At 48.5% G+C, this 16796-nt stretch overlaps 1 protein-coding gene across 4 annotated transcripts in view; it reads right to left on the minus strand.

Annotated features, from left to right (window-relative positions):
* The window catches only part of CALN1 (calneuron 1), a 539412-nt gene that overhangs the window by 362829 nt on the left and 159787 nt on the right, over positions 1 to 16796 (minus strand). The gene's annotated exons all lie outside the window — the stretch shown is intronic.

A 16796-nucleotide genomic window follows, 5' to 3' on the forward strand; every position in this document is an offset into this window, starting at 1 on the left:
CACAGACAGGCTTGCAAATGAAAGCCGTCACGGGCCCACCAGAAGGAGCCCCACACGCTGTGCTGTGGAGCAGAGAAGGAGGCTAAGGCAGCCCTCGTTACTTAGACTATAAAAGTGCTCGGGGCCCCCTCGGGGGACCTGGCACATTTCTAAACGTGTGGGAAAGCTCTCAAGTTCTCCGGAACCCCGGACTTCACCAGGACATCCCTCATCTTGGTGTCTAAGGTGGTTACTAAACCTGCCAATCAGGGCTCTGCCTCGTCTCCCCAACTTAGCACAAAATCCTGGAAGGTCAAGTGGTGACCAACTGTCCCTTTGAGCCTTGCTGACTCCCTACCCCCATAGTCACACACTTGACTATGTGTGTGAGTAACCAGCACCAAGGTAGGGCCGTGTCCTGATTAGGACCAAGCCCTGGAGTACTAAAGACCTGCTTTTGTATCCTGGCCCCACCTCCTACTAGCTGCAAAATCTCACAAAAATCACCTAACCTTTGCAAAGAGGTTGTCAGTTGTACCAACTTCGAAGGTTTGTTATACACACAACACCCATCACATCCTGGAAGGGCTCATTAAGTTTCAGTATTGTTATTAAGTCTTTAATGAAGTCTTTAACGAATATTTGATTGGCCTATAGGGCCGAAAGGGAATTCACAAGATGCCCATAGTCGAAACTACTCAAATAGTGTTCAGATTTACCCATCTGGCTCATCCGCCAACCAAATCGACTGGAGAAAGAAACCAACAAAATGGGGTGGTCTCTCCCCAAGGAAGTTCTACAGGGACACAGAATACAGAGGTTCAAATATTTTTTAATAAACTAGGAAAGCAGTAAGAAAAACCTGCCCATCAAAACGGTAGCAAAGAGGCAACGAGGAAGCCAACCTTGTCATTCATCTGCTTTCACTGGGAGTTCAGGGCTGCAGACTGTTCTTTTGCATAATGATGGGTAACGCCAGCCCCTCCCCAACATCAGAGTATCCCTACAGGCGGAACCAAATTCTCTGAGCTAACTGTGCTATGGAGGGGAGGGGGGGAAAGAGAAGCAGGGGGAATGGGGGTGTCACTGGTTTCAACTTAAATGATAGAATGCAGGTACTAGTATCTATCGCACAGAAGGGCTTGATAAACGTTAGGTATTAGTGCAACGTTCGAGGTCTATATTGAAGGAGCAAGTTTATGTCCTAGGACACCTTCCAGAACCTGGTTCTACGCCATTCAGTTGATGTGCAGAGAAGATGGAGTTTGACAAGCTAGGGATCCTTACTATGCCGATAAGAGGAAATAGAATGCACTTGAGGCATCATGCCAACATCTGGCAAGCGTCTGTCGGCCAGGAGCTGCTGTCAGTGGTCCTTATCCTGGGTAAGGAAGACAAGGGGAAGAACACAGGACCAAAGAGGCAGCCTGCACCTGCCACTGAGAGAGCAGCAGACCAGGAGGGGCAGAGGCAGGAACTGGGATCACTGGGAGACCAGCAGGCCGACTGTGGAGATGGGACACCCAGCTGGACAAGGGCCCAGCATCACGACAGGAAGAAGGGCTGAAGAGGGTGGCTTGGGTTCACTCAAGAGCCATAAGGCCCTTAGCTGGAGCCCCCATCTCCTAGAAGTTTCCCCGAATGCCTAACACAAAAGCAAAAAAGAGAAAGACCCTTCTCTAGACCCTCCACAGCCAGAGTTCCTTTGGCCGCTCGTGTGGAAATCTAGAAGAAAAGCGAGACTGCAGACACCAGGGAGATGACACCGAGCAATAAGGGGTGCCCAAGAAATGCTAACGTGAGAAATGGAAGAGCCTGCAATGTCATGGCCCTCTCTGCCTGGCATTGTTGGCAACAAATACATAAAAGAGAAGATTTTTACCAGGATAATATATGTGCATAATCTAGCATGGTGAAGCGCTCTGAGAGCAGAGGCAGCTTCCAGAAGCTTGTGAGGGAAACGGAAGCCCTATGAAGGACAGGGGGCACTCCCCAAAGCTCCAGGTGAGGGCCGGCTGTTTGGGGTCTGTGGGTGTCAGCCTTGGGAAACATTAAAATCATTGCTCAGGAGTAGTTATGTTGGTTATGAAGGCACATCGAAAATGAGCTTCGATATTTCAGCTTTTTTTCTTTGCCTTTTTAATTTTAACTAGAGCATGCTCTATGCAGGGAAACACATTTCCTTTCTACAAGAACAAGTAACAAGAAGCCTAAGCTGCCAGCACCTGTTCCATAGGAATTCATGGTATAAGAAGTGTCATAAAAAAAACAAACAAACAGACTTTAACGACACAGGACCCATCACAGACACCCTCGTACCAAACTAGACAAGGCCATGGAGGAAAACCGAGAGGTCTCAGACCCCTGACCCACACTGACAATTAACAATCATGTGCAAGTTTACGCCAAACTATGCCTTCATCTCCTGTATTTCAAGTAACGTGGCGCCACACCATTTTTTCTAAACACATCTCCTGGTGCTTCCTGTTCGAATATTCTATGGTGCTCTGCTGCCCCAGCTCCTGAGCACACCTCAAGTGCCGGAATGATATTCTTTTGCTTCTGTTGTTTCCTGCATGTAGTAACCCTGCACAGTAGGAAAATCGACACATAATAAAATTTTAAAGTACTACTACATTTTCTATGAAGACAGAAAAATCTTTCTAAACTCTTCAAAGATCACTTTTCTAAGGTGTTAATTTTCTAAATCCCCAAGCTAAGTGGGCTTGTAGGTCAGTTGACTCAGTTGGCCAACATGATTCTACAGAGAAGCCAAAACCGTGGTTTGTCAAACGATTCAGCATGCCCAGCCCTCACCAGCTAACACTAAATGTGCCTCAACATCAGCAGGGTTTGGAGCAGAGAGCACGGACTGTTTACAACAAAACAGCCCCTTTGTTAAAACCAACAGAGCCACCCTCAAAACGCCTCTCCTACCAAAAGTAGGCTAGCCTTAGAAATCGGAGATCAGGAGAGGTAGGGAAAATGCAAATTCAGGACAAAGGAGACAGGACTTGGTGTCTATTCTGAATCTAAGCTCTGCCTGAGTGTCACTGTAGCACTGAAATCAAGTTTTAAGCTTAACTAGGAGTGACACTCTCTTCCAACAAGCTCATTTTGTTGCATGAATAACTAGACAACGTTGGAGAGGACTCTCCCCTAAAGGTCTAACTATAATGACACGACACTGATCTTTTTTTAAAATTTTTTAATGCTTATTTATTATTGAGAGAGACAGAGCATGAGCAAGGGGAGGGGCAGAGAGAGGGGGAGACACAGAATCTGAAGCAGGCTCCAGGCTCCGAGCTGTCAGCACAGAGCCCGATGCGGGGCTCGAACCTACAAACCATGAGATCATGATCTGAGCCGAAGTCGGTCGCTCAACCGACTGAGCCACCCAGGCGCTCCTCGACACTGATATTTTCTTTTTTTTTTTTTTCAACGTTTTTTTTTTTTTTGTTTTTTTTGTTTGTTTGTTTGTTTGTTTTTATTTAATTTTGGGACAGAGAGAGACAGAGCATGAACGGGGGAGGGGCAGAGAGAGAGGAAGACACAGAATCGGAAACAGGCTCCAGGCTCTGAGCCATCAGCCCAGAGCCTGACGCGGGGCTCGAACTCACGGACCGCGAGATCGTGACCTGGCTGAAGTCGGACGCTTAACCGACTGCGCCACCCAGGCGCCCCGACACTGATATTTTCAACAGACTCTCCAGTGAGCATGGGGGCCACTTAAGGAAGCCACAGGGCCTAACACTGCTGTCATTGCTCCAGACACTTGGGAGAGCCTTCTTCTGAATGTCCTTCAAAGCCAGTGACAAGGAATAAATATCAACCTGGTCACTGCATAATGACACAAGTGGTCTGGCCAACTTGGTCAGTCACTGGCCCACCCGATTTGACTCTAAAACAGCCAGTAGCTGATGCTAAAACTATTCCTGCCCTCCAAAGACAGAGATTTGTCACCAGGGAGTATATTCCTGAGGATGTCTCAAGGGGCTCAAGACCGCTCCCCCAAAAAAGAGTCCTTCCTGGAGCGAAGGCTGCTTTGTTAGAGAAAAGATGATTAACTTGCAGGTCCTTCAATCCCACTGGGCTGAACTAGATTTCAGAGTGACCTGTGTACCCGACCCTTTAAATCCCAGCTCAGTCAAGGGACCTTTCCAGGAAACAGTGCTCCCACCAGCCTCCTCAGAAAGAATTAATCCCCCTCTTCTGGCCTTGTACCTCATACTTCTGCTGCAGGGACCGTCCCTCATAATCCATTGCCACAATCGTCATCACTGTCTACAGGGGCCCCTCTCCATGCACTGAAATGGGGTTAAACTATCTTTTCACCCCTTCAACTCAGACCCAGTATGAACTACGCTCTCTGGCACCTAGGAGGTTCTCAGCTAACATTCGCTGAATTGGAATATTTTAGTTCCAGTGGGGGAATCACATTACTTTATCATCTGCCTTGTACTCTGTACAGCACCCACCCATTCAGCAGGGACGTACCTGGGACCAGACTGTGCCTGGCATGAGCCGACATGAAAGTGCTAGCAATGTTTTCTGGACCCGTCCACTGCAGGTTTTGGGTGTTTTTGTTTTGTTCCGTTTGTAACCATTTGTTAAAAGTCAACAAAGGCAAGAGCACCACCCTTTCCCCCCACCCCTGCTCATGCGGAAACAAAGAAGGTTCAAATACATCCAACAAAACACACTCTCATGTCTAAAATGACTAAGAGTCTGGGCTGCCTGGGTGGCTCATTCACTTAAGCACCAGACTCTTGATTTCAGCTCAGGTCAGGATCTCACGGTTCGCGAGTTCAAGCCCTGCACGGGGCTCTGCACTGATGGTGTGGCGTCTGCTGGAGATTCTCTCCTTCTCCTTCTCTCTCTCTTTCTGCCCCTCCCCCACTCACGCTGTCTCTCTCTCTTTCTCTCTCTCAAAATAAATAAGCTTCAGAAAATAAATAAAAAATAAAATGACCGAGACGATAATGCAGCCATACCTCTGTCTACAAAGGCAGCGCATGAGATCTGAAAAGCATAGGCCACTATGATGATGGGTTATGCAGTTAAAACCTTTTTCTCTTTTTTCTTTCCTTTAAAAAAATTTTTTCAACGTTTATTTATTTTTGGGACAGAGAGAGACAGAGCATGAACGGGGGAGGGGCAGAGAGAGAGGGAGACACAGAATCGGAAACAGGCTCCAGGCTCTGAGCCATCAGCCCAGAGCCCGACGCGGGGCTCGAACTCACGGACCGCGAGATCGTGACCTGGCTGAAGTCGGACGCTTAACCGACTGCGCCACCCAGGCGCCCCAAAATTTTTTTAATCTTTTAAGGTTTATTTATTTTTGAAAGAGAGTGAGAGAGTAGAGGAGGGGCGGAGAGAGAGGGAGGCACAGAATCGGAAGCTGGCTCCAGGCTCGGAGCTGTCGGCATAGAGCCCGACGCGGGGCTCAAACTCACGAACTGCGAGGACATGACCGGAGCCGAAGTCGGACGCTCAACAGACTGCGCCACCCGGGCGCCCCTAAGAATTTTTTTTAATGTTGCTTTATTTTTGACAGAGAGAGGCAGAGCATGACTGGGGGAGAGGCAGAGAGAGAGGGAGACACAGAATCCGAAGCAGGCTCCAGGCTCTGAGCTGTCCGCACAGAGCCCGACGCGGGGCTCGAACTCACGAGTTGTGAGATCATGACCTGAGCTGAAGTCGGACGCCCAACCAACTGAGCCGCCCAGGCGCCCCTTTTCTTTCCTTTTTTTAAACCATTTTAACCACTTTTTTAAATTTTAATTCCAGCATAGTTAACGTACAGTGTTCTCTTTAACAAGTTACAGGTGTACGATACAGGGATTCAACAATTCTGTACGTTACTCCGTGCTCATCACGAGAAGTATACTCTTAATCCCCTTTACCTATTTCACCCATCCCCGACCCACCTCCCTTCTGGTAAACGTTAGTTTGGTCTCTATAGTTAAGTCCATTTTTTTGCTTTTTTGGTGTTGTTGTTCAACTGTTTTGCTTCTCAAATTCCACATAGGAGTCAAGTCATATGGTGTTTATCTTTCTGTGACCAACTTACTTCACTTAGCATTATACTCTCTAGACCCATCCATGTTGGTGCAAATGGCGAAAGTTCATTCTTTTTATGGCTGAATAATATTCCATTGTATATATATCTACATCTTCTTTAGCCATTCACCTATCAATGGATAGTTGGGCTGCTTCCATAATTTGACTATTGTAAATAATGCTGCAATAAACATAGGGGTGCATATAACTTTTTGAACTAGTGTTTTCAAACTCTTGGGGTAAATACCCAGTAGTGAAATTACTGGATCATATGGGATTTCCAGTTTTCATGTCATTTTAAAATTTTTTTTATATTTTTGAGAGAGAGAGAGAGAGAGAGAGAGAGAGAGAGAATGCAAGCAGGGGAGGGGCAGAGAGAGGGGGAGACCCAGAATCCGATTCAGGGTCCAGGATCTGAGCTGTCAGCACAGAGCCTGAGGGCTTGAACCCACAGACCGTGAGATCATGACCTGAGCCAAAGTCAGACGCTCAACCAACTGAGCCACCCAGGCGCCCCTCCAGTCTTCATTTTTCGAGGACCTCCATACTGTTTTCCACAGTGGCTGCCCCAGTTTGCATTGCCACTAACAGTGAACGAGGGTTCCTTTTTCTCCACATCCTCGCCAATACTTGTTGTTTCTTGGGCTTTTCATCTTAGCCATTCTAACAGATGCGAGGTGCTATCTCATTGTGGCTTAATTTGCATTTCCCTGATGCCATTTTAATCATGGTTAAGTGTGTAGTTCAGTGACATTAAATCCGTTCACACTGCTATGCAGCCATCACTGCCATCTACCTCGAGGACTTTTTTATGATCGCAAACTGCAATTCTTTACGCATTAAACAAAAACACCCCGTCCCCCCCTCCCCTCAACTCCCGGCAACCATTCTATCTTCTGTCTCTGTAAATCTGACGACTCTAAATGCCTCCTCCTATAATAAGTACAGTCATACTGTATTTGTGCTTTGGTGACTGGCTTACTTCATTGAGCATAATGGCTTCAGAGTTTACCCGTGTTGTAACAGGTGTTAGAATGTCCTTCCTTTTCAAGGCTAAACAATATTCCATTGCGTGTCTACGCCGCGTTTTGTTTATCCATTCGCCTTTCGGTGGACATTTGGGTCATTTCCACCTTTTGGTTATTGTGAAAAATGGTGCCATGAACATAGCCGTACCAACATCTGTTTGAGATTTTGGGGGCATATACTCAGGAGAGCAGGCTGCATCGTACGGTAATTCTATGTGTGAGTTTCAAATCTTAAATGTATGTTTAACCTTTGAGAATGAGAGGGATACATTCACAATGTTTTATACACTATTGAGAAAATAAAATCCACCGTAGTGGAAATGTCAGGTTTCATCTATTGGTAAACAATTCAAAGAAATAAATGATCACACATTCAGAGACTTCCAGAAATACTGGATAAACACATTTGAAATTTAAAAATCAACTGGCTCGTGATGATTATCAGAAAAAATGATATCAAGGTTAGCCAAGACATTTGAAATCCATAGATATTCCCCAAACCCAATTTTACTCAACTGTCTCAACCTTACCAGTAAAATCAGATAAAGGGAAGGAAGTAAACTTGATTTTTTCCCTGTTCCCAACTGACTAATGTCCATTTGTTTTTGAAATCGCTGTACCTTTGACACTTAGCACTGACTTAGGAGACCTCAGCTGTGCCCAGAAGGTACAGGAAAGATCAGAACATGGAGACTCAGAGGGCCAGCCAAAGTCACAGGACAGGAGAAGGAGAACATGACCCACCCCCCGCCCCAACTCACTGTCAGCACTCTGTGGTTCTCCTGGCTGGGATGAGTGACCTTGGACAAGGCCCCTGCTCCCTCTGAGCTCCTAGGACTGCCAGAAGATCTAATAAGATCTGTATACAGACAACACCGGGGGGCACAGAGCTGCGGTTCCTGACGAGTACAAGGAAAAGAGAGAATTTTGTACCAGACTAAGGCCCAGAGATGATTTCTATGTAGTAAGTCTGAGTGGCAATAGTTCTAGAATATATAACATACTTCTGTTGCTTCTCTCTAGCCTTCATCTGCTAGCCAGAGGTCACCAAGAGTGCCCACTGTTCTAGCCCCCCGTAGAGTACGAGGATCTTCTCGGGAAGATCCGGACGTGATGGGAACCAGAAGAGAACCCAGAGTGACTTTGCTGAAGCAATCCTGTCTGCTGGGTCATGGAGCCTTGAATTTTTCATCGGTGCATTCCCGGTGCCCAGCAGGTAGTAGATACTCAATACAAGGACAGGGAAAATATCCCTCAAGGCGGATTATTCCGGAATTCTGGGAACTTCAATTCCTTCAAGCCACAGCAATTCCAGGAGTCCACAAATATTTACTAAGTGCCTCCAACGTGCAAGGCTCTGTCCAAACACTACGAGAGATTCAAAAAGAAATCTGTTCCTGCCCTTCAGGATATACTTCAGTGAAGGAACTCAGACCTACCGAAGTGGGGAGGGGTGCCTGGGTGGCTCCGTTGGTTAAGCGACCGACTCTCCACCGCGTGTTACTGTGATATAAATGAGGAATGAGCCAGGTCGGAGCACAAAGAATGAGTTCCGTCCGGCTGGGGGTGGGTTTTAGAGGCTCCAGAGAAGCGGTGGCAGCTGGGGGACAGCAGGAATAGAACGCCAGCAGACAAGAAATGAGCAGAAAGGGCTGCCCAGGCAGAGAAGACATATGTATGAGCAGCCTGGAGCAGGAAAGGGGGGTTTTTCTACACTATTGATTCACAGAGAGAATGATCACTGCTTTTCTCAACTCCATATGCAGCCATGACTTCCGCACACACCCCAGAGGTGTCTGGGTGGGCTGTTTCCTCCACCCCTTGGGGGTGGGGGGCTCATTCCCTGTGTCAGGCACCCCTTCCAATCGCGGAAAGAACAACCATCACGGCCACGGATTCCGGGGCACCAGCTACGGGCGTGCCACGCTTCACCCACGCCCCACGCGGTGTCCTGGACGTGACCCATTGTGAAGTTCAGGAAACCAAGATCAGAGAGCTGAAGCGACCGGCCAGACGTCACACAGTCAGCCAGCGGCAAAGCTGGGATTCTCACGGGCGACTCAAATGCATGGTTCAAAGCCGGGGCCTCCGCCCTGCCGGAGCCTCACAAAACACAAAGGCTCAGTTCTTCTCTCGACGGGGAGCGCGCGCTGTACTCGCTCCTTGACATTTTTTTCTTTTTCTGTTCCACCGGCAACAAAGTGCAGAGAAATGTAGCTGCCCACAGAGTCTCCCAGCCCTTGTAGGAAAGCGTATATCATTATGCCTCCTCCACAGTTTTTAATTGAGAAAATGTCACTATGAAACACCACTCCGACGGGAGACGTTTCTAGGCTCCCCTTCTGTCTCTCCTCCCCACAGGGCCACACTCCCCCTTCCCCGATGCCAGCTTCCCTGTTATCCCCCGAAAGTAACGCCAGAGGTGAGGTTTTCCGGGGCCTCTGGACGGCCAAAGCCCTGCCTCAAGACGCCACCCTCCCTCTCTCAGACATACCTGAAGCTCCTATCAGTGACAGAGGACAAAAGCTCTCATTTCAAACCTAGGCACCGCCTGAGAGGGGTGACTGACCCCATAGAGAGGGGCAGGCCCCCGGGGAGCCTCTCTGGACGGACTCCGAGTGCAAAGGCCTGGGCCCTGCGGTGAGGGGTGGCCTGTGGGGGGGGGGGGGGGGGGGTCGGGTCATGTCCCTTAGCAAGGTGCTGCACCCACCCAACAGAACAAGGAGCTGGCCTCCGTTTCTCCCCTTGTCACTCCCCAAGCTAACATTCAGTGAAGTCAGCAAGCCCAAGGCCACAGAATTCGTGAATTCACACAAGGTGCACGTAACCATTACCCCATTCTTCCGAGCACGTTTTGATCAGAGAGGAATCCAAAAAAAAAAGATATTAAATGCTTGAAAATGACCAGAAGAAAAAAGACACGAAATAAGGAGGTGACCCTTGGGCCACCATAATGCTCTACGCAGGACCATCCGATTCGTCCTCCCACTCTCAGGCCAACTGTCCTCATTACTCATATAAATTCTGTATAATCGTAGGCAGCCCAGTGCATGCCCAGGGGCCATCCCCCTCCACGCCCCCACCCCAGCGCATGGTCACATCACTTTCTGACTGTGACCCTCCTGCCTCCTTCTAATTAGGACCCTTATGATAACATCATTCCCGCCAGGATAATCCAAGCTAATCTCCTCATCTCAAAATACTTAAGATAATCACATCTGTATTGTAAATTTTCTCGCGTAAGACAACATATTCACAGGTTCCAGGAGCAAGGACCTGGACGTATTTGGGGGGTGGGGGGGGGGACCACGTATTTGTCGCCTACCACCGCATCTGTAATTTGAGGGCAACATTATTCAGCCTACCACCGCATCCATTACATTTCAATCTCAAATTTTGTTTTTCAAAAATATAATCTCAATCCCAGTTTGAAAACCAAGATACTCTATAATGGATTATATCTCTGTTGCTGTGGGAAGCATTTTCAAGAGGATGTTTTAAGTTTTAGGGTGTTAAATAGAAGACAAAGGGGCCCTGGCTGGCTTAGTTGGCGAAGCACATGACTCTCGATTTTGGGGCTGTGAGTTCGAGCTCCACACTGGGTATAGAGATTACTTAAAAACGTAAGATCTTTCAAAAAAGAAAATAAAAGGGAAGAGAAAGGTAAAAATAAAACATTTTTAATCAAGAAGATGAAAGGAAACAGGGCACCTAGGTGGCTCAGTTGGTTATGGGTCAGACTCTTGATCTCAGCTCAGGTCTTGATCTCAGGGTCATGAGTTCAAGCCCCGCCTTGGCTCCATGCTGGGCATCGAGCCTACTTAACAAAGAAAAAAAAAAAAAAAAAAAAAAAAAAAGACAATAAAGGGTAAGCTGAGCAAAATAATGAAAAATCACATCAGCCGTGGTAGATCACAGATTCCTTCCTTAAAGAAATATTGCAAAACCACATGGCTTCTGCTAACAAGCAGCTAGAGATCCTACAGTTCCAACTGATCTGGTTACATATGGACATCTAGATTCATCATTCTGCCCCATGCCTCTTCTTGAGTGGGGACAAGCTCAGGCCACCACTGCCTGGCTCCAGGTTCACTGCTGCTGAAACTCCAACGGTCTCGCCAGCCCCGTGACGCCCGCTGTGAGCCACAGAGGCGCCACCTTTCTGAGCAAAGCACCAGACGCTTGCCCTCGCCCGTCCCCTGCAACCATCATCCTAACACTGCAGACGAGCCACCCAAGCTCTTCCATGTCCTTTGTCAAGGTCAGGAAGTCAAGAGCCTGGCCCGAGGTCACCTGCTTCATTACTAGAAGGGGCAGAACCGGCCCAGAGCGAACGCTTTCCACCCCGTAGCCACTGACTCCATCGACAGTGGCTCAGTCTGTTGAGCATCCGACTTCGGCCCAGGTCAGGATCTCATGGTTCCTGAGTTTGAGCCCCGCGTCGGGCTCTGTGCTGAGTGGCCAGAGCTCAGAGCCTGGAGCCTGCTTCAGATTCTGTGTCTCTGGCTCTCTCTGGCCCTCTCCCACTTTCACTCTGTCTCAGTCTCTCCCTCTCTCAAAAATAAACATTAAAAAAAATGTTTTAGAAAAAAATAAAAATGAGCCTATCAAAAAAACAAAAATAAAACTGAATGAATAAAAGGGAGCCTATCATCTGAATAAGATGAGCCCGAGAGGCTGAGCCACTGGAGGTTAAATCTGAGGTCCTGGCCGTCAGCCCGGTCTTTGACCTGGCTTCTCCTCGCCCAGCTGTGTGACCTTGAGGCAGTGACTAAACCTCTCTGTGCCTCGGTGTCCCCACGTGGAAATGCGAATCAAAACAGCAAGGACCTGGCTGAGCAATGGGGGAGACAGAATAAGGAGGGAAGCAGGGTGCACAGGAGTGGGTCTCCTGAGCCTGCACCCTTAGGCACTCAACATGGCAAATGAGGCGTCCCTTTCCTTCCCCTTGGACCTCGAGGGCCTGGCTTCCTTGGAGTCTGGGTTGTCGGGTGGACGCTCCTCTCCGGCCTCCCGTGAGGTTCTCAGCGGCAGCACCTGCAGACATCGGGGCTGAGCTAAACTCCGCAGACCGACGGGCCCACCTCCACACCTGCCACCCTGAACAGGCCAAAGAGCCTCGAAGGCCCAGCACGCACCACACTTCCACCCCCCCCCCCCGGGGGCCACCCTCCTGGCGCAGATCCCACGGCCTTTCCCGTCCGTCAAGGCCCCACGTAAGTGCCTCCCTCTTCTGGAAGCTTTCTCTGACGAATCACGCCATCCCCACCCCAGGACATTATTGCTCCTTCCTCTGAACTCCTATAGCTTATCTTCTGTAGTGCTTGAGGGCATTTGATGGATTAAATTCATACGGATTCATTGGGGGTGGGGGTGGGGGGATTTTCTGCCTCTTGGCTATCAGTGTCAATATCCTGGTTGTGATACTGTATTATAGGTTTGCAAGATGGGGGAAACTGGGTAAAGGGCAGAGAGGACCTTTCTGTTTCATTTATTACAATCGCCTGTGCGTCTCTCTCGCTAAGAAGAAGAAAATTACTACGAGTTAAAAATCTAGTTAGAACCCCCCCTTTGCCACATGCCACTTAAGACATCTTACCTATTTAAGCCTCATTCCTTCCCTGACCTCCAGACGTGAGTATCCAACGGCCTAGCCAAAATTTCCACGTGGATAACTAAAATAAGCATCTCGGAATTACATTCAATGCTGACCTCCTAGGATTTTCTCCCTCTAAAAGAATCTCCATTCTTCCGGTTGATCAGGCCACAAATCCTGAGGTCATCCCTGACCCCTCTCTTTTATACTCCATACTCACCCATCAGCAAACCTTGGTAAATCCACCTTCAAAATAATCCACTTCTCCCCACCTCCATGGCGACCCCCCCCCCCCGGACCCTGGCCACCATCATCTCTCATCTAGGTGAATGCAGTAACCTCCACCCCACCTCTAACACTTCCTATCGTCTCCTGCTGCCTTTATGTTCAATAATTCATCATCACATAATAGACAACATCTCCTGCCAGAAGCCCCATGAGGGGTTCACTGCAGCAGCCAGAAGCCTAGCACAGTGCCTGAAACATCACAGGCACTCGATAAATATTTGTTGAATGAATGACGTTACGCCTTTGGTATTAAAAGAGAACCCTGAGGTCAACATTACTGTCTCATTTTTACAAGTAGGAACACTGAAGCTCAGACAAGGTCACGGGCTCTAGAAAGCACGAAGGCCAGAGGTGTCCAATTCTGAGAGCCACGTCCCATCTACCTGCTCCGCCTACCCTTAGTCTCTTGGGTGGACCCTTAAGGGGTCTGATGGATCATTTGGACTTTTGGCACCTGGACGCAGTGCTTGGACATTTGCAGGCATGCCACGAACAGCGGGAGAATGAATGCAACTTTTCGTCTATGTAGCAGCACGGACCCAACAGCCTTGGTTATTATTTCTCACTTACGTACTGGCTCTACATACTGGAACCTTCATTCTCACAACTTTCTTCTGTGGGGCGAGGTTGAGGGTGAAATAATGATCCCCGTTTAACTGGGAGACAAACCGAGGGTCCACCTCTTTGAGGCTCTGCCCACTGAGCCATACTGCCTGCCAGCAGCTGGCGCGACCAGACCGGTCCTCCCAGTGCCCAGGACACTTCTGTGCCACTGGTCTTTCCTCCCAGCGCACCGTGTCCTGCAGAATCTCGCTAGGAGGCTTTTATTACTGGGTTTCCCCAGCGTGGCCTTTCTTTATTCTTTCTTTCTTTCTTTCTTTCTTTCTTTCTTTCTTTCTTTTTGAGGAAGGGACAGCGTCTGCTGCTGAGCACAGCAATGACATGTGCCCCCCAAGTAAACCTTAGGACCAACCTGGACGTCTTATCTCACTTAAATAAATATTCTTCAAAGAGAGCTATACACTGAACAGATGGATAAATTTCAAGATTTAACAACTTATGGGGACGTTATTAGTGTCGCATTAGAAGGCAAGCTTTATTGCCCCCGTATATCAAAAAAGACACCCCATCTTAAAGAATTCTGGTCTTAATCGTTGGTGAACCTGGCCCTGGCCACGCCTGTAAGAGAAAATACACCGAGGCCCTCTGAACCTGGATGCCACCCTCATTTCTAGTGCCCCCACCCACGGAACTTCTCTTCTGTGGCGTCTCCAGCATGTTCGTAAGTGTTCATCCCCCTCCCCTGATATCCTGGCACGTCCAATCCGATAATGTCAGCAAATGTTGTCGAATAAAAAGTTCACACAACCATGATGGCATGTCCTGTGGTCTGAGGGATTCCTGAGGTTCCAGAGAGAAGGTTCGGGGGCAAGCCAGAGCCAGGGACCCCAGAACCAGAGACAGGCTCTCAGCACCGCTGCCCCCTTCTCTCTCTCTCTCTCTCTCTCTGTCTCTCTCTCTCTCTCTGTCCTTCCCACACTCATATGCACACGGTCTCTCCCTCTCTCTCAAAAGAAATAAACTTTAAAAAAAAAAGAATGAGGGGCGCCTGGGTGGCGCAGTCGGTTGAGCGTCCGACTTCAGCCAGGTCACGATCTCGCGGTCCGTGAGTTCGAGCCCCGCGTCAGGCTCTGGGCTGATGGCTCGGAGCCTGGAGCCTGTTTCCGATTCTGTGTCTCCCTCTCTTTCTGCCCCTCCCCCATTCATGCTCTGTCTCTCTCTGTCCCAAAAATAAATAAACGTTGAAAAAAAAAAAAAAAGAAACATACAATCATACACACCTATACAAATACAACTACACAAACATACAAACGCGTACACAGTCATAAACACACATACACACGCTCACACAAGCACACAAACATATAAACACAATCGCATAAACATACACAGACGCGACGACACAAACATACAAACACAGAAACGCGCGTGCACGCGCCACCCTGATAAGGGATAAAATGACGGCCAGACGCCAGATTCACAGAGAAGACCCCGTTTTATCCCTTCCCTCTTAAATATCCTTCTCCCTTTCTAGTTTGGTTCCATCAACTCCTTTTCGACTGGCCGGGCAGGTGTATTTGGCAGGGAAAACTACAATCTATTTCTAGGACACCCTGAAAAAAAAAAAAAAATTTGCGTGGCCAAGGGCCAGAGTGAACTTCTTGGAAAATCTAAGACAGTCAAGGAGTTTAGACAAGTTTGTGACTCAAACTAATAGAAAGAGAGGGGCACTGTCCCTCAATAAAGCAAATCAACTTAGCACAAATAGGTGACCTATTTTTCAACTCGGAGTCCTCCCAGCTGAGAGAGGATTTTGGCTTTTAAGAATACGAAGGAGAGCTAGGGGCCTAAACATGGCGTGTAAGCACAGCCAGAGGCCATCAAGAAGCTTGGCGGGAGAAGTGGCACCCCCCCCCCCCCCCCCCCCCCCCGTACCCTGGCCACCAGCGACACCTGTGATCAAAGGCCTAACTGCCTGCTGGGTCTTGAGGTTCCATCTCTGGCCCACTTTCCTTGATCCACAACTTGAATATCATAAAGATTCCAAAATCTCTCTCTCCCGGCTAAATACTGAGCCCCAGAATTCATCATTCAAGGGCCCACTGGCCATCGGGACGGCCACTGGGATGATTGGCGGTTCTCATGATCTTCTTCCTATCCTGTTCAAACTCCTTTCTCCCCGGCCTCAGTGACCAGCAGCACCTGTGCCTCACTAGTTAGGTAGCTGAACATCTAACTCTTTGTCCTTCTCGCCCGCCCTACCCCCACACGTCAAGACCTGGTGTGGTGGAGACTGTATAACGTGGCAGTTAAGGAAGGGTATGGGCTTCGGGGTCAGAGAACACAGAGTACGGATCTCAGTCCACCAACCGTGAGTTGTGCGACCTTGGGCAAACAACGTAATCGCTGTCACATAATTCCCCTCATCTGTATAACAGGGACAAGAATCCCTCCCGGAGCTCCTATGAGCACTACACTGGATCACATAAACACGGTCAAGTGTCTGCACCGTTAAAATGCCCACTGTTCTCTCCAACCCACTGCCACTTGCTGAGGTTAGGTCCCCACTGTTTCTCCCCTAACTATGAGAATGGGCTCCCGTGGCTACCCCAGCCTCTAGATCCACACGCCCCAAGTCCATTCTCCACACCACAGCCAATGCCATCTTTGCAAAGACAAATAGGACCTCACTAGCACACAATGATAGATACACCATGCCCAGTCTTCCCACAGCAAGCCAAACAAAATAAGATCCTAATGGCCCAGTTCACCAGATGGGGATTAGCAACTACTCTTACCCTTTTGCTGAAGCCCCTTAAGAATACGACGAAAGTTGTCGATCTTCTCCCCAGAAAGAAAGCTCTACGCATAAACACACAAAATATTCTGAAGCTCCAGGAGATACACAGACCCCAAGCTCAAAGCCCCTGACTTAGAACATTCTTTGGCCTGACCATCGTTGCTCTTCATAAATCTGTCCCCTAAGCTAACTGCAGTCACTAAGGAGTCAAATTTTGAAATAACACATTTCTTAATTTGCACATACAGGGTCTCCAAAATCTGGCAAGGGAACTCAGCAGTCAGCTCACGGCACTTTTCCCAGAAATGGATGGCACCTGTGAAGAGTTCTTACAGAGAGGAGCACAAAATCACGATCAATCATGCACTTGAAACTCTCAGAAGTTTTTTGCAGCCTCAATAGGTGCTGGCTAAGAAACTGCACACCAGTGTCTGAGGACAGGTCCCACAGAGGTTCAGGAAATAATGAGTTCTCAGGTCTG

The sequence above is a fragment of the Leopardus geoffroyi genome, chromosome E3 (genome assembly GCF_018350155.1).
Source record: "Leopardus geoffroyi isolate Oge1 chromosome E3, O.geoffroyi_Oge1_pat1.0, whole genome shotgun sequence".
Classification (NCBI taxonomy): Eukaryota; Metazoa; Chordata; class Mammalia; order Carnivora; family Felidae; genus Leopardus; species Leopardus geoffroyi.